This window comes from Pristiophorus japonicus, unplaced genomic scaffold (assembly GCF_044704955.1).
Source record: "Pristiophorus japonicus isolate sPriJap1 unplaced genomic scaffold, sPriJap1.hap1 HAP1_SCAFFOLD_61, whole genome shotgun sequence".
Lineage (NCBI taxonomy): Eukaryota > Metazoa > Chordata > Chondrichthyes > Pristiophoridae > Pristiophorus > Pristiophorus japonicus.
The window spans coordinates 773,280-794,607 of NW_027254520.1; the positions used below are offsets into that span (position 1 = coordinate 773,280).

The window sequence follows — 21,328 nt, forward strand, 5'->3', positions numbered from 1 at the left end:
AGTGGACAATTCAAGAGCAACTTATTTACCAAAGAGTGGTTAGAATGTGGAAGATGCTACATAAGCAGTAGTTGAGGCGAATGGCACAGATTCATTTTATAGGGAAATTACCAAAGCACATGACTGAGAAAGCAATAGAACAATATGCTGATAGGAACAAGTGAAGTAGCGTAGTGTGCAGCATTAACTCTCGCAACACCAGTTAGGTGCAATTGTCTCTTTCTGTGATGCAATCTCTATATAACGTTATGTAACACACATTTTAAACAACAACAACAACTTATATATAATTAGCATCTTGAAATTAGCGAAATGTCCAAGGCACTTCACAAGAGTATTATGCGATACAAATTTGACACCGAACCACTAAATACAAATAAGCGCAGGTGACTGAAAGATTGATCAACCAGGTATGCTTGATAATGAGGAAGAAAGCTGTACATTGCAGGTAGATATCAAAGAACTTGTCAGGGGTTTAATGGAATTCAACCCGAAGAAGTGTTAAATAATGCATTTGGGGAGTGCTTATAGGGAAAGCGAATAAACCTTAAATGTTAGGCCACTGATGAGTGTAGAGGTGCAACTGACCTTGGAGTGCATGTCCACAGAATCCTTGACGGTAGCAGGGCAGGTCGATAAGATGCTTGTGAAGTATAGACAGAAAGGAAAAGGAGGCGGGGTGGCGTTGCTGGTTAAAGAAGAAATTAATGCAATGATAAGGAGCGACATTAGCTTGGATGATTTGGAAGCGGTATGGGGGGAGCTGCAGAATACCAAATGGCAGAAAACGCTAGTAAGAATTGTGTACAGACCTCCAAACAGTAGTAGTGAGTTTGGGGACAGCATCAAACAAGAAATAAGGGATGTGTGCAATAAAGGTACAGCAGTTACCATGGGCGACTTTAATCTATATATTGATTGGGCTGACCAAACTGGTAGCAATGCGGTGGAGGACGATTTCCTGGAGTATATTAGGGATGGTTTTCCAGACCAATATGTCGAGGAACCACCTAGAGAGCTGGCCATCGTGGACTAGGTGATGTGTAATGAGAAGGGACTAATTGTCAATCTTGTTGTGCGAGGCCCCTTGGGGAAGAGTGACCATAACATGGTAGAATTCTTTATAAGATGGAGAGTGACACATTTAATTCAGAAACTAGGGACCTGAACTTTAGGAAAGGTAATTTCGATGGTATGAGGCGTGAATTGTCTAGAATCAGAGAGTTGTTAACCTTTGCAATTCCCTGCCGCAAAGAGTTCTTGATGCCAGTTCATTGGATATATTCAACAGGAAGTTATTGTGGCCCTTATGGCTAAAAGGATCAAGAGGTAGGGAGGAAATAGGAAAACGGTACTGAGGGAATGATCTGCCATGATCTTATTGAGTGGTGGTGCAGGCTCGAAGTGTCGAATGGCGTACTGCTGAATCTAGTTTCGATGTTTCTATGTTGAGAAGCAACACGGAATACTTACCTTCATTAGATGAGCCATAGAATATAAGATCGGGGAAGTTACGCTTCAAATGTATAAAACTGTAGTTGGGCCACAGCTAGATTATTGCATGCTTCTCTGGTCACCGCATTACAGGAATGATCAGACAGCACTCGTGAGCATACAGGTTAGATTTAGGCGGATGGTGAATTTAGCTCTGAGTAAATATTGCATCGGCTGGGTTTGTTTTCTATGGAACAGAGGAGGCTAAGGGGGTCCGTATTGAAGTGAATAAAATTATGAGTGGCCTAAATCGAGTGCATAGAAAGGATCTATTTCCCTTCGCAGAGTGGCCAACAACCAGGCGTCATAGATTTAAAGTAATTGGTAGGAGGTTTTCCGGAATTTGAGGTACACTGTTTTCACCCAGGTGTGGTGAGAGTCTGGAACCCACTCCTGAAAGTAATTTAGAGGCACAAGTTCTCACGACTTTTAAAAGTCCTTGAATGTGCACTTCAATTCCAGTAACCTAAAAGGCTATGGACCAAGAGCTGGAAAGTGGCATTAGTCTGGATAGGTCGGATTTTAGTCGGAATTTAGGTCATGATCTGGTGTTTCTTCGGCAGCTCAGTGCATTTTGCAGCAAATCAATACTTCAGAGAAGGGAAACTGCGTTCCCTGCAATTCCTGCTACACAAGTGGCTCCAATACCACCCACTTTTCCATTGAGTTCTCTTAGAACCTGAGTCTATTACACAGGAACAAGAGCTAGCCATCGAACCTGTTACAGAAGGACAGCAGGGTTCCATTCGCCCCTCGAGCCAGTTGCAAAGGACAAGAGGAAGTAATTCAGATTCTTGGGCTTTTTATACAAGAATAGTAGAACGCCTTCGGCCGCTCGTACCTGCTGCATAGATGACGAGGAGGCACACTTTCCTGTTACACAGAAGGCTGGAGGCCATTCAGCCGCACCGCATTGTTGCACAGGGAAAGGAGAAGGCCATTAACGTCTCAAATCTGAGCCTTCGGAGAGGCAGAAGCCGATCAGTTCCTTGAGCTTGCTCTACAAGAAGAGTATAAGTCCATTTAGATCCTAGAACATAGAAACATAGAAAACGGGAGCAGTAATAGTCCATTCGGGCCTTCGAGTCTGCACCGCCATTTAATATGATCATTCCTAATCCTCTATCTCAACACCATATTCACGCTTTTCCCCCGTATCACTTGATGTCTTTTGTGTCTAGAAATCTATCTCCCTCTTAAATATATTCAGTGACTCGGCATTCACAGCCTTCTGTGGAAGGGAATTCCACAGCTGCACCACTCTCTGAATGAAAAGAAAATCTCGCCTTCTTTTTCCTAAATTTCCTACCCCGTATCCTGAGACTGTGACCCCTTGTTATAACATTCCCAATCAGGTGAATCATCTTCCCCGCATCCAGTCTATTCAAACCTTTCAGAATGGTATACGTTTCAATGAGATCCTCTCTCATTATTCTAAACTCTACAGAATACAGGCCGAGTCGACCCAATCTCTGCTCATACGACAGTCCTGCCATCCCAATAATCCATCTGCTGAACCTTCGCTGCACTCCCTCTATGGCAAGTATATCCTTTCTTGGGTAACGAAACCAAGACTGCACACAATACTCCAGGTGCGGTCCCACCAAGGCCCTGTAGAACTGTAGTAACACATCTTTACTCATTTACGCACATCCTCTTGGAATGAAGGCCAACATACCATCTGCCGCCTCACTGCTTGCTGCACCTGCATGTATGCTTTCAATAGACAATTTTACAAGGACACCAGGTCCCTCTGCCCATCGATCCTGTTTCCTGTCCATTAAGCAATTTTCAATCCGTGCTAGTAAATTACTCCCAATCATATATGTTTTAATTTTGCACACTACATCTTACGTGGGACTTTATCAGAGCCCTTCTGAAAATCCAAATACACTATATCCACTGGTTTTCCTTAAATTTCTTTCAGTTACATCCTCAAAAACTCGAGTAGGTTTGTCAAACATGATTTTCTTTTCATGAATTCATGTTGACTTTGTCTAATCCCTTTGGTATTATCTCAGTGTTCCGTTATAATATCCTTTACTATAGATTCTCGCATATTCCCTGCAACTGGTGTTCGGCTAACCAGTCTGTAGTTCCTTATTTTCTCTCTCCTCCATTTTTAAACAGTGGGGTTACATTTGCCACCGTGCAAACTGCAGGAACTGTTCCATAATCTATAGATGTTTGGAAGTTGTCAACCAATGCATGCACTATTTCCATTGCAACCTCTTTTATTACTCTGGGATGCAGATCATCAGGCCCTGAGGATTTATCGGCCTTCATTCCCATTAGTTTCCTCAGCACTATTTTCTTACAAATAATCATGTCCGTTAATTCCTCTTGCTCACGAGACCTTTGGTTCACAATCATTTATGGGATGTTATTTATGTCCTCCGTGAAGACAGAACCGAAGTATTTATTTAATTGTTCTGCCATGTCCTTGTTCCACATTGCAAATTCACGAATCTTTTCCTTTTTACGAACTTGTAGAATCTACTGCAGCCGGTTTTTATGTTCCTTGCAAGTTCACTCTTATACTCTATTTCTCGCCTCTCAATCAATCTCTTGGCACATTTTTGCTGAATTCTAAATTGTTCCCCATCCTCAGGGTTGTACTTTCTCTGGCAGCTTTGTATAACTCTTCTTTGAATCTAATACTATCCTTAATTTATTTTGTTAACCATGGTTGGGCCAGCATCCTTTTTGTTTACACCAGAAAGGAAAGTATAACTGCCGCAATTAATACACTCGTTCCTGAAATGTTCGTCCTTGCCCATCCACCAACATGACGTTTATTGACTCTTCCCAATCTATCATACCCCATGCAATTCATTCCCCATGCATTCGTAGATTCTTTCGCTTAGATTTAGGACCATAGATTCGGATTGGGCTACTTCACTTTCCATCTTAATAACGAGTTTAATCGAGTTATTGCCACTCTTCGCTAAAGGACCCCAGACAACTTGACTTTTAATTAACCCCTTCTCATTACACAAGACCCAATCTAGGATATTCTGTTCCCTAGTAGGCTCCGCAAAATACTGGGCTAAAAAAACAACTGGTACAAACGCCAGGAATTCATCGGCCACATTATTATTACTTTAATTTATATGTAGTTTAAAGTCACCTTCGATGATGGTAGTACCCTTGTTACATGCAGCTCTAATTTCCTGTTAATGTTATCCTCTACACTACCACAACTGTTTGGAGGCCTATGGACAACTCACACCAATCTTTTCTGGTCCTTCGTTCTACTTAGCGCCATCCAACTGAATCTACATCGTGTCTTTCTGAGCCGAATACCTTTCTCATTATTGCGCTGATATCATTCCTTACCAACAACGCAACACAACCCGCTCTTCCTTTTTGCCTGTCCTTCCTAAATACCGGATAATGGTTGATATTCAGTTCCCAACCCTGGTCACCGTGCAACCATATGTCTGTAATTGCAACGATATTGTATCTGTTGACATCTGTTTGCGCTGTTAATTCTTCTCTCCTATCACAGATGCTTCGTCCATTCAGATACAATGCTTTTGGATTGGTCTTTTTAACATTATTAGAGATCATAACATTTTTTTGCACTATAGCTCGATTTATCTTATCGCTTTTTTTCTTATCAGGATCCTATTTTTTAGTGCACTCTTTTGATTGTATACTCTGTCCCTTCTTGACATAATGTGGTTACATTACAACAATCATTTTCCGGCATTGCTTCCTTTTCATTTCTCTTTAGCAGTCTAGATTTCTCTGCATTGCGGCCGTCCTCCCCAACGCCTCCCCTCCCCCACTCCACTCTCCCCTTAATAGAAGGTGTTGCATAGGATTAGGACGAGGCATTTCAGACACACCGACCTGTTATACAGGAACAGGTTGAGACTAATTAATCCCTAGAACCTGTTACATAGGACGCGGGGGGTGACATTCCGTCCCTCAAACTATTGCACAGGAACAGCCTGAGTCATTCAGCCCCTCTAGCACATTACACAGCCGGAGGCCTGTGGCACTGGACTAGTAATCCAGTGAGAGAAAATCATAGTTCACCAAGAGAGTAGGACAAATTAAATTCATTTAAATACAACTAGAATTTTAAAAGACCATTGACGCAACACACCCATCTCGCTCAATAATCTCCTTTAGTGAAGGAAATCTGCAGTCCTTACTGGTCTGGGCCCAAATGTTGCTCCAGATCCACAGCAACGTGGTTGGCTCTTTACGGCTCTCTGAAAAGGCCTAGCGAGAAATTCATTTGTTTAAGGTGGCTAACCATCACCTTCACAAGGGCAATTAGGGAAGTACAACAAAGGCTGCCCTTGCTAGTATTGTCCACATGCTAGAATGAATAAAAGAAACAATAGGATGTCCAGATTGTTACACAGGAAAAAGAAGAACCGCAAGGGAGGTCAGAGAATGTGGAGTCTGGAGACAACTAGATAAATGCATAGCTAGCTGGCTTTAAGCCAGAAAGCAGAGAGTAGGTGTAAAAGTTAGCTTTTTAGAGTGGCAGAAGGTGGGTAGTGCTGTTTCACAAGGATCGGTGCTGGGACCACTGTTGTTTACAATTTATATTAATGACTTCTACCTGGGAATCAAAAACACAATTTCTCAATTTGCGGATGACGCCAAATTAGTTGGATATTCAATACTGAGGATGACTGCAGTAAATTCGATCGCAAAAACCTGTTGTATAGATGACGAGAAGGCAATGCCAAACCAACTAACCTGTTGCACAGAAATAGTAAGAGGCAATTGAGCCTCTCCAATCGGTTACACAAGAACAGGAGAAGGCCATTAGCCACTTGCTAGCGATGACAACATGCTTGAAAGAATAAAATAAAAAAATAGATTGTTACATGGTTACAAGAAGAGTTGGAAAGTGGGATTAGGCGGGATAGCAATTTCCGGACTGTGCGGACACGCTGGGCCGAAGTAGCCTCCTTCCGTGCTGAAAACTTCTACGAGTCCATGACAACACATTGCTTTCAAACATAATGATTCGTGTCTGACAGGGCATCCGTTTTAGACGGTGGAGGTTGATCCAGTGGCGATGAAAGTTCATCGACCTGAAACGTTCACTCTGTTTCTCTCTCCGCAGATTCTGCCTCATCTGCTGAGTGCTTCCAGATTTTTTTTTAGCTCAGATTACGCAGCAACACTATTTTACTTTTGTATTGATGCACAATTTGGCGACACTGAGGCGCAATGGATAGCACGTTAGATTTTTAATTCTTGGCATATTAAACATTCAATGTTTTTGTGCTCGACTCCCACCAGAGTCAGGATTTGAGCCTGGGCCGCACAGTGAACTTTGCATCAAAGCAATACTTCAGAGAAGGTTAACTGTGGTCCCTGCACTTTCTGTTGCACAAGTGGCTCCAGTCCTTCCCAAGTATCATCTGAATATTTTGCACAGTAACAGATGCAAGCAATCGAGCCTGTTACACAGGGACAGGTGGAGGCCAATGACTCACTTAATACCTCAAACCAATTGCAAAGGGCAGGAGGAAGCCATTCAGCTGTGTGCGCCTGTTTTACAAGAAATGTCGAACTCCATTCGGTCGTTTGAACCTTTCGCATAGTTGACCAGAAGGCAATGCCAAACCAATGAAGCTGTTGAGCAGAAATAGGAGGATGGAATTGAGCCTCTCCAGTCTGTTGCACAAGGAGAGGGGAAGGCCATTAACCCCTCGAGCCTGAGGCATAGGTCTGGCGGAAGCCATTCAGCTCCTTGAGACTTATCTATAATAAGAGTAGAAGTCAATGTAGCCATTCGATAGGCTGAGGATAAGGCATTTGCGACTCACGAACCTGTTATACAGGAACAGGAGGAGGCTAATCAATCTCCCGATCCAGTTGCATAGGAACAGGGCACACCATTCCTTCCCTCAACCTGTTGCAAAAGAATAGGAGGTGTCATTCAGCCCCTTGAGCGCATTACACAGATGGAGGTCAATCATAGTATCATAATGGTTATGTCACTGAACTAATAATCCAGAGAGAAGAAATCATAGCCCACCACGAGAGTGGGGAAATTTAAATTCAATTAAGTAAATCTGGAATTTTAAAAGTATCAATAATGATGACCATTGTAACAAACTCCTCATCTGGTTCACTTGTCTCCTTTCGGGAAAGAATTATGCTGTCCTTACCGGTCTGGGCCTACATGGGACTCCAAACCTACAGCAATGTCGTTGGCTCTTAACTGACCTCTGAAATGGCCTGGCGAGCCAGTCGGTTGCGTAAAGTGACTCACCAACAATTTCACAAGGGCAGATGGAGATGGGCAACAAATCCGTCCCTTGCTAGCGATGTCGACAAGCTTGAATGAATAAAATAAAATAAAATAGATTGTTACATCGGAACAAGAAATGCCTCAAGCCAGGTCAGAGAATGCGGAGTCAGGTGACAACGAGCAGAAAGGATAGCTAGCTAGCTTCAAGACAGAAATCAAAGACTATGTGTAAAAGTTAGCGTTTCTTAGCCGCAGAAGGTGTAGTGGCGTTCCACAAGGATCGGTGCTGGGACCACTGTTGTTCAAAATTTATATTAAAGATTTAGATTTTGGAATCAAAAAAAACATTTCTAAATGTGCGGGTGACACCAAATTAGGAGGGATAGTCAATACGGAGGAACACTGCAACAACTTTCAAGAGGACATTAATAAACTTGCAGAATGGGCATATAATTGGCAAATGAATTTCAAACCATATAAATATGAGGTGTTACATTTAAGTAGGAGACTTAACGAGGTAACTTATTAATGGAAGTTAACAGTTTGGGTGGTGCACAGGAACAAAGAGATCTCGGAGTACAAAATACAAAAACTCAAAAAAAATAACGGCATAAGTTAGCAAGGCCATAAAAAGCAAACCAAACATGCTGATTTATTTCTAGACATACAGAATTGAAAAGTAGCGACATTATGCTAAACCTGTATTTAACCTTCATAAGATCACGCTTAGAGTACTACGTACAGTTCTGGTCGCCATGTTATAAAAAGGACATAGAGGCATTTCAGAGGATGCAGAGAAGATTTACAAGGATGATACAAGAACAGCCAGCGTATACAAATCAGGAAAGGATGAACAGGCAGTGTCTCTTTTCTCTTGAAAAATGAAGGCTGAGGCGTGACATGATACAGACATTTAAAATTATGAAAGATTTTGAGGGAGTGGATACAGTTAGAATGTTTCAACTTGTGAGGATCAGAATAACTAGACGCTATCAGTATAAGATAGTCACCATGAAATCAAAATAGGGAATTCAGAACAAACTTATTTAGCCAAAGAGTGGTGATATTGTGGAACTCGGTACCACAGGGAGTGGTTGAAGAGAATAGTATGGAAGTATTTATGGAGGGGCTAGACAGGCATAGGAGAGAGAAGGGAATAGAGCATTAGGCTGTTGAGGAATGTTGAGTGGAGGCTCCAGTGGAGCATAAAAGACTGGCTGAGGTGAATGGCCTGTTTCAGTGCTGTATATCCAATGTAATCCAATGCTTGACATGAGTGTACTTGCCTCCATTCCAGCCACCACCTCAATGAGACCCCAATACTGCGCGAGGTAGAAAACGCCATAAGACAGCTAAAAAATAACAAGGCTACGGGGGCTGACGGAATCATTGCTGAGGCACTAAAGTATGGTGGTGAGGCACTGCTGGCGCGAATACCTGACCTTCTTTCTCTCATCTGGAGGGAGGAAAGCATGCCGGCAGATCTTAGTGATTCAGTGATCGTGAACATTTTTAATAAAGCAATAAGTCCGACTGCAGCAACTAAAGGGGAATCTCCCTGCTATCAGCCACTTGGAAAGTCGTCGCTAGCCTCCTCCTCAACTGACTTCTCCCTGTGGCCGAGGAGCTCCTCACGGAGTTGCAGAGCGGATTTCGTCCCCTCCGGGGAACAACGGACATGATTTGTTGCAGCACGAAAGCTGCATGAAAAATGAAGGTAACATGGCCTTCTTCGACCTTACAAATGCTTTTCCCACTCAACCACGAGAGCTGAAGCAGCGTCCTCCTCCGTTTCAGACGCCATCAAAAGTACGTCACCATCCTCCTCCTGCTCCACGATGACATGCAGGCCGTGATACTTACCAACGGATCCATCACAGACGCAATCCACTTCCGGATCGGGGGTCAAGCAGTCTGCGTTAACGCTCCAACCCTCTTCTCATTCTTCCTCGCTGCCATGCTCCACCTCACAGTCCACAGCTCCCCGCTGGAGTGAAACTAAACTACAGAACCAGGGGAAACCTGTTCATCCTTCGCCATCCCTAGGGAAAGTCCAAGACCATCCCAACCACTGTCGTGAGCTACAGTACGCAGATGACGCCTGCGTCTGTGCTCACACAGAGGCTGAACTCCAGGACACAGTCGAGGTATTTACTGAGGCACACGAAAGCATGGCGCTTGCGCTAAACATCAGTAAGACAAAGGTCCTCCACCAACCAGTCCTCGCTGCACAGCACTGCCCCCCAGTCATTAACATCCATGGTACGGCCCTGGACAACGTGGACCAATTCATTATTTCGGGCGCCTCCTATCAACAATAGCTGGCATTGATGACAAGTTCCAACAACGTCTCCAGTGCGCCAGTGCAGCCTTGGGCCGCCTGTGGAAAAGTGTGTTTGAAGACCAGAACTTCAATACTTTCACCAAGCTCATGGTCGACAGGCCGTAGTAATACCCGCCCTCCTGTACTGCTCAGAGATGTGGAACATGTTAGGTAGACACCGCACGTCGCTGGAGAAATACCACCAACGATTTGTCCGAAAGATCCTACAAATCTCCTGGGAGGACAAACGCTCCAAATTTAATAGCCTCGTCCAGGCCAACATACCCAGCATTGTAGCACTGACTACACATGATCAGCTCCGTTGGGCAGGCCACAAAGTTCGCATGCCAGACACGAGACACCCAAAGCAAGCGCTCTGCTCGCAACTCGTCCACTGCCAACGAGCCAAAGGTGGGCAGTGGAAACGTTACAAGGACACACTCAAAGCCTCCCTGATAAAGTGTGACATTCCCACTGACACTTGGGAGTCACTGGCCCATGACCGCCCTAAGTGGAGCAAGTGCATCCGGGAGGGCACTGAGCTGCTCGAGTCTCATCCCCGAGAGCATGCAGACATCAAGCGCAGGCAGCGGAAAGAGCGTGCAGCAAACCAGACTCCACTCCCAACCTTTACCTCAAACACTGTCTGTCCCACTTGTGACAGAGACTGTGGTTCTCGTATTAGACTGTACAGCCACCTACCAACTCATGCTAAGAGTGGAAGCAAGTCTTCCTCGATTCCGAGGGACTGCCTATGATGATGATGATGATGTGAGGCTATTGCACAGGAAGAAGCCTTTCAGTACCTTGAACCTTGTACGCAGGAGCAGGCTATTCATCCCCTCATACATGTTAAATAGTAACAGGTGGCCACCATTCAACTTTTGAAGCGTTTTAAATAAGAACAGGATGTGGGTCATTCAGCACTTTCCAGACAGTTTTATAGTTATTGGAAAAGGCAATTCTGCCCCTCGAATCCGTTGCATAGGAACAGGAGGTTGTCATTAAGCCCATAGATGCTGATACACTAGAAAAACAGGAGGACATTCAATCTCCCGAGCCGGTTACATAGGAACAGGAGAAGAATATTCAACCCACAGAGGCTGGTTAATCAGGAACAGGAGGAGTTCATTCACTCCCTCAAGCTTGGTAGACAAGACAGCAGGAGGGCATTCAGCCACTCGAGCTTGTTACACAAGAATAGGAGGAGGCCATTCATCCACTTGAGCCTATGACACTGGAACGGGTCGAGGCGATTCAGTCCTTCGAGCCTGTGGCAGTGGAACAAGAGGACGTCATTCAGCCCCCATAAATTGTTGCACAGAAGCAAACTATTCGGCACCTCAAAACACTTGCATTGGAGTAGAGGGGATGATTAAACGCTGTTCAGCCTTTTAGACATCAACAGGATACATAGAAACATACACAAATAGAAAATGGATGCAGGAGTAGGACATTCGGCCCTTCGAGCCTGCACCACCATTCATTAAATGATGGCTGATCATGCAAAATCAGTACACAATTCCTGCTTTCTCTCCATACCACTTGATCCCTTTAGCAGTAAGTGGCACATCTTACTCCCTTTTGAATATATCTAACGAACTGGCAACAACAACTTTCTGTGATAGAGAATTCCACAGGTTCACAATTCTCTGAGTGAATAAGTTTCTCCTCATCTCAGTCCTAAATGGCTTATCCCTTATCCTTCGACTCTGATCCCTAGTTCTGGATTTTCCTAACATCAGGAACATTCTTCCTGCATTTAACCTGTCCAATCCCGTCAGAATTTTATCTGTTTCTATGCAATCCCCTCTCATTCTACTAAATTCCAGTTAATATAAGCCAGTCGATCCAGGAGGAGGCGATTCAAGCCCTCGACCCTTGTATTTAGGAAACGGAGCAGGCCATTCAGCCACTCAAGTCTGTTACATCGGAGCTGAAGGAGGCTATTCACCCCCTTGACCCAGTTGCACAAGTAAAGGATGAAGTTAAGAGTACGGTTGCACAGTGGTTCTGTTACTGGTTTAGAAATTCAGAGGCATGTGTACACATTCAACCATGGCAGGTGTGGAATTTGAATTGAATTCATTAAATACATCTGGAATTAAAATGACGTTATCCTGTCCTTCTTCGTCAACTCTATCAACCTAATGTTCTATTCCCTTCTCCCTCATATGCGTATCTCAATTTTCCTCGCCGCCATGCTCCACCTCACAATCAACAAGCTCCCCATTTAAACTCAGGACGAGTCGGAAGCTGTTTAAACAACGCCGCCTCCAGGGCAGGTACAAGATCGCCCCTACCTCTGTCATTGAGCTGCACTGTGCGGACGCTGCCTGCGTCTGTGCACATTCAGTGGCTGAACTCCAGGGTATAATCACTGTATTCCCTGAGGCATATGAAAGCATGGGCCTTACGCTGAACATCCGTAAGACAAAATTCCTTCACCAGCCTGACATCGCCGAACAGCACTGCCCTCCAATCATCAAGGCCCAAGGCACGGCCCTGGATAACGTGGAGCATTTCACATATCTCGGCAGCCTCTTATAAATAAAGGCATATGTGAATGCAGAGATTCAGCATCGACTCCAGTGCGCCAGAACAGCCTTCGGCCGCCTGCGGAAAGAAGTGTTTTAAGATCAGATCTTAACAAATCTACTACCAAACTCATGGTTCATAGGGCTGTAGAAATACCCGCCCTCCTGTATGGGTCTGAGGCATGCACGATGTACAGAAGGCACCTCAAGTCGCTGGAGATATATCACCAACGATGTCTCCGCTAGATCGTGAAAATCTCCGGGGACGACAGGCACACCAACATCAGTGCCCTCGACGAGGCTGAAATCCACAGTATTGAAGCACTGCCCACACTCGATCAGTTTCGCTGTGCAGACCACATAGTACGCATGCCAGATACGAGCTCCCAAAGCAAATGCTTTAGGCGGAGCTCCTTCATGGTTACCGAGCCAAAGGAGGACAACATAAACGTTATAAGGACATCCTCAAAGCCTCCCTGGTAAACTGTGACATCTGACAACTGGGAGATCCTGGCCGCAGATCGCCCGAGGTGGAGAAACTCCATCCGGGAGCGCGTTGAGCTCTTTAAGGCTTGACGCAAGGTGCATGAAGAGCCCAGGCGCACGCAGCGGAAGGAGCGCGCGGCAATCCAGCCCAACCGACCCCTTCCCGGTCGAATGTCTGTCCCACCTGTGACAGAGTCTGTGGATCTCGTATCGGTCTGTTCAGCCATGAAAGAACTCACTTTGGGAGTGGAAGCAACTCCTCCTCAATTTCGAGGGACTGCCTATGATGATGGGGGAATTTTAGGATTTAGCAAAGTAGAATAATATATGGTTAAATATGTCTGTGCTGTCAGTCCCGGATCATTCTGTGTCTCTTTAAATGGATATGCTGTCAGTTCAGTTCATTCTTTGTCAGTATAAAAGGGATGTGCTGTCTGTCCAGGATCATTCTGTGCATGTGTCTGCTTAATATTAGTCTGATTACAGCTGTGAAGACCGAATTTCAAAGGTGATATATTTGAAAGCGAAATGGTTTTCCTTGCGTAGGAGTGAACCCAGTTGACAGCGCATCTGTTGAATAATTCAAAATGTTTTTATATTTGAGTAAAACCCTTTCTCTAATCATAGCTGAAGCTCTGAAAAAGCTCCCAATTCTCTCCACAACAAAGTGACCAGCTGTGGACACATTGCCGAATGGATAAGGCATCCGCGTTCAGTTTTAATCGTGATGTTGTCAGAAGATTGCAGGTTCGGGTTGTGCTCGGTTGTTTAACTGACCGGGCAAAACTTATGCTTCTGTGTTCCGAATCTCCCCAAAAAGCGAGCAATTCTGACAGTTACTCAACTGAAGTAATGGAAACGCCTGCTTACCGAGACTGATTCTGCGTTTTCCACATTGTCGATCTGGGGGCATCTGCAAGGCATGCGACGAATTAAGAAATTAAGCATTAGTAGAAAGGGTCGGTCATTCTGCCCTTCGAGCCTGCTCCGCAATGAAATCACCTCCTATTCTTCTAAACTCTGTAGAATATAGGCCGAGTATTCACAACCTCTCCTCATGGAACATAACATTGCGGTTTCGTGTCTGTTGAGGTCGGTTTGCCCAGTGGCTTCCGTGGAAAGGAACTGTTTTTACCCGACCATTTCTAACAGTCTCTGACCTTACGTAAGGAATTTAGCGAAATTAATTTTGCTCATAGAAGCTGACTGTCAGTTTTTCACATTGTTGATCGGAGTGCACGGGCAGGTCTTGTGGTAAAGTGAAATGTCGTGCACGTTTTCTCTTTGAATGTCATTTCTTTAAAAATCTTTGTCAGTTCACTCCAGACGAATGATCTGAAGGAAGAAGTGAGGAAAAGTTCCATCTCCGATCCGGATCCCTGTTCCACCTTCATTCAAGAAGTGAAGAATTCCAATAGTCAGTGTTCATTTTAACAAGACGTGAACAATGCTGGGACAGAGACCAGTGGTTTTCAGGAGATGTGGATTCAATGCCTATTGTATGTAAGTTTCAGTCAAATTTTGGGAAGATTCATCAGCATCAGAAGTTTACAATAAATGAGCACAACGGTTTAGGCGGCCATCGCCTTAACGTCCCGTCTACTGTCTAAGACAACTCAGGGACTCAACCTGGTGCTGTTAGCCTTCGTTCAATCAAAAATATATAGATTAAGAAACAATTATTTATTAATTTAAATCATATCAATTTCAACTTTTTGCAATAAAATTGTAAATGTATTTATTTTCTTATTATGATAAATATTTATATGTTTTAAATTGTCTTTTTGTCTAGGTTGGTTTTACTTCCCTCCCTCCTTCCTGCCTGTCTATCACCTGTGGCTTCAACAACCGTCCCAGCCCCGCGTGGTCCTGAGTCCCACGCTCACTCACGCACAGCACAATTGCCTTCAGGAATGATAGAAATCCCACGTTACTCTTTTAAATGGCAACTGCTGTCCGTCAAGGGCTTTTATACAGCTGTGTAAGAGGGATGTGCTTCCTGTTCAGGAGCATTGGGTGTCTGTTTAAACGAGATGGTTGTCAATTCAGGTTCATCAATTGCCCCTTGAATATGTATTTTCTCGTAATCCGAATCATCCTGTATATTTTAAAAGGAGTGTGATTTCAGCTGCGATAACTGAATTGTTAAAGTGTTGTGTTTCAAGCTACATTGACGTTGCCTGAGTCCGTGGGCATCCATATAGCAGCGCATCGATTCATTACTCGAAATATGGTCATGTTTTCCGAAATCCACTCCTTGACATCACCCTTGTCCCAAATTTGCTCCCAATATAAAAAACAACAAATTTTCCTCCGATGGCAGTGGCCGCGTGGCATAATGGATAAGGAGTGTGACTTCGATGGTAACTGTGATATTATCAGAAGATTGCAGGTTTGAGTCCTGCTGCGGTCAACCAACTCGCCGCGTGAAATGTTATATTCTTTTTTTGATTCTGCCTCAAAACCAACCATCTCGGACAGTCACTCACCTGAAGTAAAGGAAGGCTGTGTGCTTTAAGAAGCTAATGGCACATATTCATCACTGTCGATCTGGTTGCACGGGCAGAACAAGCGGTGAAGTAGACTTTCGTGCACATTATTTCTGTTTGAATGCAAAAAGTAGGGGTTGGATGTCTGACTTTGCAGTAAGTAGGAGACGAGGTGACTGAGAGGTTCAGGCGATGGACTGCTGATCCAGTCTGCCCTCAGCTTCGTCGTTATTGTGTTAAACATTTGACCCCTCGTTTTCTTTCGTCAATCACATTTAACCTCATTGCCAAATTCAACTTTTACTGACAAGGACGCATCTCGTTGGTAAAGTAATGGCTCAAAAAATAATCTATTCATCAAAGGGAAAACATGAGCAGGACTATGGAGAGGGGGACTCATTAGATAGATCTCTGAGATTCAGCAAATGCACGATGGGCCAAATAGCAAACTAACGTCAGAATATGAGAGCTACGTCCTTCATTGTCTAAGGCTCGTTGGTCTAGGGGTATGATTCTTGCTTAGGGATTTAAATAATTGAAATGCAAGAGATCCCGGACGAGCCCTGCCAACTTTTAGTCAAAAAAATACTTCTCAGCTGGTTTACATGTGAGAAAACTGACATGTTTCAAATTAAAACGTTTGATTTCGCTCCGTTGTTCCCACAGAGTCCAAAATCCTGGAGATTCCCAGGAGCAAAGTGAAACTCACCGAACTGAGTAACATTAAAGTATCTCAGATGTACTCGGCTCTGTGTCTCATTGGACAACCTAAACCCGGGTTTGATTCCGGCCAATACTTGATCAGTATATCTTCCTTTCTGCACGCATGAGCTCACCTCCATTGGGATAAGCGTACATTCAGCATCAATCTCAACTTCAACGTGAAACAGACTCTGCCCTGAATATGGGTGCGTGCTGTTTCTCTGGCGCTACAAAGATGTGAGAAGCTGGCTTTGGAATTAGTCCCTTGGCTGGCGAATTTAAACCGTACAGGAAATCAATCCGGGGTGGCCAAGCTGCCTGGTCTGATTACAAGGCATTCACACCCTGCATTTCAGGCATGTTATAGTGTTCTGGCCTCAACTTTCGGTTCAACGTATCGGATCATAAGCACCGCTCCCATTTTCTGGTAATGGTTCTGCTGTTCCCACTAACACCTCCTCTGGTCCATCCTTTGTTACTTTATTGCCCGCTTACCACCCACTATGCCTTTTGTCATTGTGCCATTTATTATTGAATGCCTCCTACGCTCCACTGTATCACAGACATTCCCTTTTGTCCTTCCTCGCTGCCTATTTTTTTCCAGGCGCTTTTTTCGTGGAAAACATCTGTAAACTTTACATTTTTCTTAAAATATCGGAATGATCATCTGACTGAACGTGAGCCCTGGATCTTCATCCACAGAATGTTCACGGCCTGCTGAGTTTTACAGGTTTCTTTGTTTTTGTTCATTGTGTTTCTGTATCCCTTTTAAGGTGATGTGCTGGTCTGTCCGGGGTCATTCTCTGTCTCTCCAAAATGGTATGCTATCAGTACCGGATCATTATGTATCTGTTTAAAAGGGATTTAATGTCTGTCCCGGATTTCAAATTTCAATTTTCAAAAACTGCCTTTGGAGGGTGCAGGATTTTCAGTTTGTTGGTGTGTTTGTGTAAGTGAGGGAGTGCGTGCAAACGTTCTGTGCGATCTTACTGTGCATTCCATGTAATGAGAGAAAAAATGCATTAAATGCAACTTGAAGCCACACTGATTTGATTCAACACGCATTCGATGACTGCCTGACAGGAGAAGAATCTGCTGTGGGATTTTGCTATTCGACATCTGAAAGAAGGCAAATCACATAAGTTAGAAACATAGCGATTTTAGCGAGAGCTTGCGGATGGGCTGTGTGACATGATGAGCTCCTTCCCCCTTATTTTCAAATACAAATCAAACCAAGACAAGACAAGACACGACTGACTGACTGACTGACTTTGTTTATATATATATATATGTATGAATATTTATATATGCGTATATTTATATACATTCCCTACTTTTTAACTTTCACAATAAATGTGCTTTTTCTGCTCTGCCTGCACTGGGCTCTATTACATTTGACCTCTTTCACAGCACACGCAGCTGCTGTCAGGTCCAGCAGAAAGGCACTCGCGACTTTAAAAGATCGCCTTTGTTGCCCACATCTTCCATCGTGGCTTGTCTTCCACCATGGGCTTACTATATTTGGGTATTTTCTGACTGCACGCCCGGATTTCCAATGGAGTTCATGCTGACACACAGCCTTCTTTCAATCAAAAATATATAGATTAAGAAACAATTATTTATTTATTTAAATCAAATCAAATTCAATTTTTTGCAATAAAATTGTCAATTTATTTAATTTCTGATTATGATAAATATATAAATGTTTTAAATTGTCTTTTTGTCTGGGTTGGTTTTACTTCCCTCCCTCCTTCCTGCCTGTCTAGGAATGAGAGAAATCCCACTTTATTCTTTTAAAAGGGAACTGCTGTCCATGAAGGGCCATTCTACAGCTGTGTAGGAGGGATGTGCTTCCCGTCCAGGATCATTCGGTGTCTGTTCAAACGGGATGGTTGTCATTTCCGTTTCATCAATTGCCCCTATAAGACGTATTTTCTCATTATCCGGATCATCCTGTATATTTTAAAAGGAGTGTGATTTCAGCTGCGATAACCGAATTGTTAAACTGTTGAGTTTCAAGCTACATTGACGTTGCCTGTGTCCGTGCGCATCCATATCGCAGCGCATCTATTCATTACTCGAAATATGCTCATATTTTCCTAAATCCACTCCTTGACATCACCCTTGTCCCAAATTTGCTCTTAATATAAAAAACAACAAATTTTGTGCCGACGGGAGCGGCCGTGTGGCCTAATGCATAAGGCGTCTGACTTCGATTGTCTCCGCGATGTTATCAGAAGATTGCAATTATTTACAATCTATATTAGCGACAGGGAAGAATGAACTGAGTGTAATGTAGCCAAGTTTGCTGACGATACAACGATGGGAGGAAAAGCAATGTGTGAGGAGGACACAAAAAACCTGCAAAAGGACAAAGGCAGGCTAAGTGAGTGGGCAAACATTTGGCAGATAGAGTATAATGTTTGAAAGTGTGAGATCATGCACTTTTGCAGAAAATGCAAGAGCAAATTATTATTTAATTGGAGAAAGATTGCAAAGTGATGCAATACAGCGGGACCCGAGGGTTCTTGCATGAAACACAAAAGGATAGTATGCAAGTACAGCAAGTGATCAGGTAGGCCAATGGTATCTTGGCCTTTAATGCAAAGGGGATGGAGTATAAAAGCAGGGAAGTCTTGCGACAGCTATGTAAGTTATTGGTGAGGCCACACTAGGAATACTGCGTGCAGTTTTGTTTTCCATATTAATGAAAGGATATACTTGCTTTGGAGGCAGTTCAGAGAAACATCACTGGATTGATTCCGGAGATGAGGGGGTTGACTTATGAGGAAAGTTTGAGCTGGCCGGGCCTTAACTCTTTGGAATTCACAAAGAATGAGAGGTGATCATATTGAAGAGTATAAGATATGAGGGAGCTTGTCAAAGTGAATGCAGAGAGGATCTTTCCACTGATGGGAGAGACTAGAATTAGAGGGCATGATCTTCGAATAAGTGGCCACCCACTTAAAACAGAGATCAGCACAGTTCGGATATAATTCCAGCCTCTTTTCTCTTTGAATGTCATTTCTTAAAACATCTTTGTCAGTTCACTCCAGAAGAATGATCTGAAGGAAGAAGTGAGGAAAAGTTCCATCTCCCATCCGGATCTCTGTTCCTCCTTCATTCAAGAAGTGAAGAATTCCAATAGTCAGTGTACATTTTAACATGACGTGAACAATGCTGGGGCAGAGACCAGTGGTTTTATAGAGATTTGGATTCAATGCCTATTGTATGTAAGTTTCAGTCAGATTCTGAGATGATTCATCAGCATCAAAAGTTTACCACAATAAATGAGCACAATGGTTTAGGCGGCCATCGCCTTAACATTTCGTCTACTGTCTGAGACAACTCAGCTATTCAATCTGGTACTGTTAATCTCCGACCAGAAATACTCTGCTAGAATGTCCCGCTCACTTTAAAAGTCCTGCCCCTGCACCCAGATTCACAAAGTTCAAAATGTAGAATCAGATTCTGCAAGCAAAATGCCTTCCTGAATGCTATAAACTACCTCATCGAATGAAGCCTTTTACTCTGATCAGACAGGCTGGCGACGCGTGTTTGATTCCCAGTCATTACAGTATTCTCTACAGATAGACCATATTTGGAGTACTGTGTGCAAATCTGGTCGCCATATTATTTACAAAATTGATATAATGGAACTGAAGAGGATAAAGAGAGGATTTACAAGGAGTATACATGAAATGCGAGGATATATATCAGCAAAGAATGAACAGGCCGCGTCTCTTTTCGCTTGAAAAGAGAAGTCTGAGGGTGACCGAATAGAGGTCTGCTCGACATGAAAGGGTCTAATAGGTTAAATGCACAGAAAGAGATGCACATGTGGGGAGAACCATCACTGGAGGGTATCAATATAAGATCGTTACCAACAAATCCAATAAAGAATTCACAAGAAACTTATTTATCAGAGATTGAGAATATGGAACTCACTATCACAGGGATTTGTTGAAGTAAGTAGGATATAATCATTTAAGGGACAGTTAGATAAGTATATGTGCGTAAAAAGAATATAGTGTTATTCTGATGAGAGAATGTCCAGTGGACCATAAAGGTGGGAATCGACTGGTTGGGTCGAATGGCCTGCTCCTGCTCTGTATATCCTATATAATTGTATGCATTCGGCACACATAATACTAATTCAAAGGCCAGCTCCTTACTACCTTCAGCACTAGAGAATGGGCACTGACTAAAATATAGTGCAGAGGATTTTTCAAGATTATTTTGAGATTGACGCTGAATTTAAATATATCCAAATTCATGCGAGTTCCTGCGTGCTGAATGGAACACGGGTGTCAGACGCCAAGTCGACACAGCGCCGCATACACAGGGAAACATTTAACTTTACTCAGTTGATTAGTTTTCACGTTGCTCACGTGAAGTTCTGAGATTTCGGAAAATGTGGGGAAAATGGAGCAAATTCATAAGTTTATATTTACATTTATCTAAAAGCCATGGAGGCTCGGTTATTAATTTGAGAAATTTCATGAGTTGAGTGCAACATGCTTGGTAGAAAAAGATGAATTTGGACATGCGCTTCATGGTAAAAGTACAATGAAAAAAACAGAGGCATGAAACATTCCACAAAAAAACTACGAGAATGGGATCCGAACCAACACGTGCAGAGTATAAGGGATTAGTAGTACATCGACTTAACCACACGGCCACCTCGTCTGAAGCCAAAATTTGATCTGCCCTTCGGTTTCCTGTTTTTTGCATCCAAACATATATACCCTGCGACAAAGTCCAGTTCACCACTTGTATGGCCCGAGCATCCAGGTCGACAAAGTTCAAAGTCTACAATCAGCTTCTGTAAGCAAAAGCCCTTCCAATACTTCAGGTGAGGGAGTATCAGAAATGGCCAGTTTTGAGACAGTTTCACAGCAGAATAGAAAAGGTACTACCCGGTGAGTTATACGGCCCCGACAGGATATTGGTTAGCACCGAAGTCAGACGCCTTATCCATTGAGCCATATCCCACTGCCGTTGCCAGAAGATGTGTTGTATTTGGAATATAAGAACATAAGAAATAGGAGCAGGAGTAGGC

At 43.5% G+C, this 21,328-nt stretch overlaps 1 protein-coding gene across 2 annotated transcripts in view; it reads left to right on the forward strand.

The window, feature by feature from the left end:
* The window catches only part of LOC139255461 (zinc finger protein 239-like), a 126,222-nt gene that overhangs the window by 71,172 nt on the left and 33,722 nt on the right, over positions 1 to 21,328 (forward strand). The window lies entirely within an intron of this gene.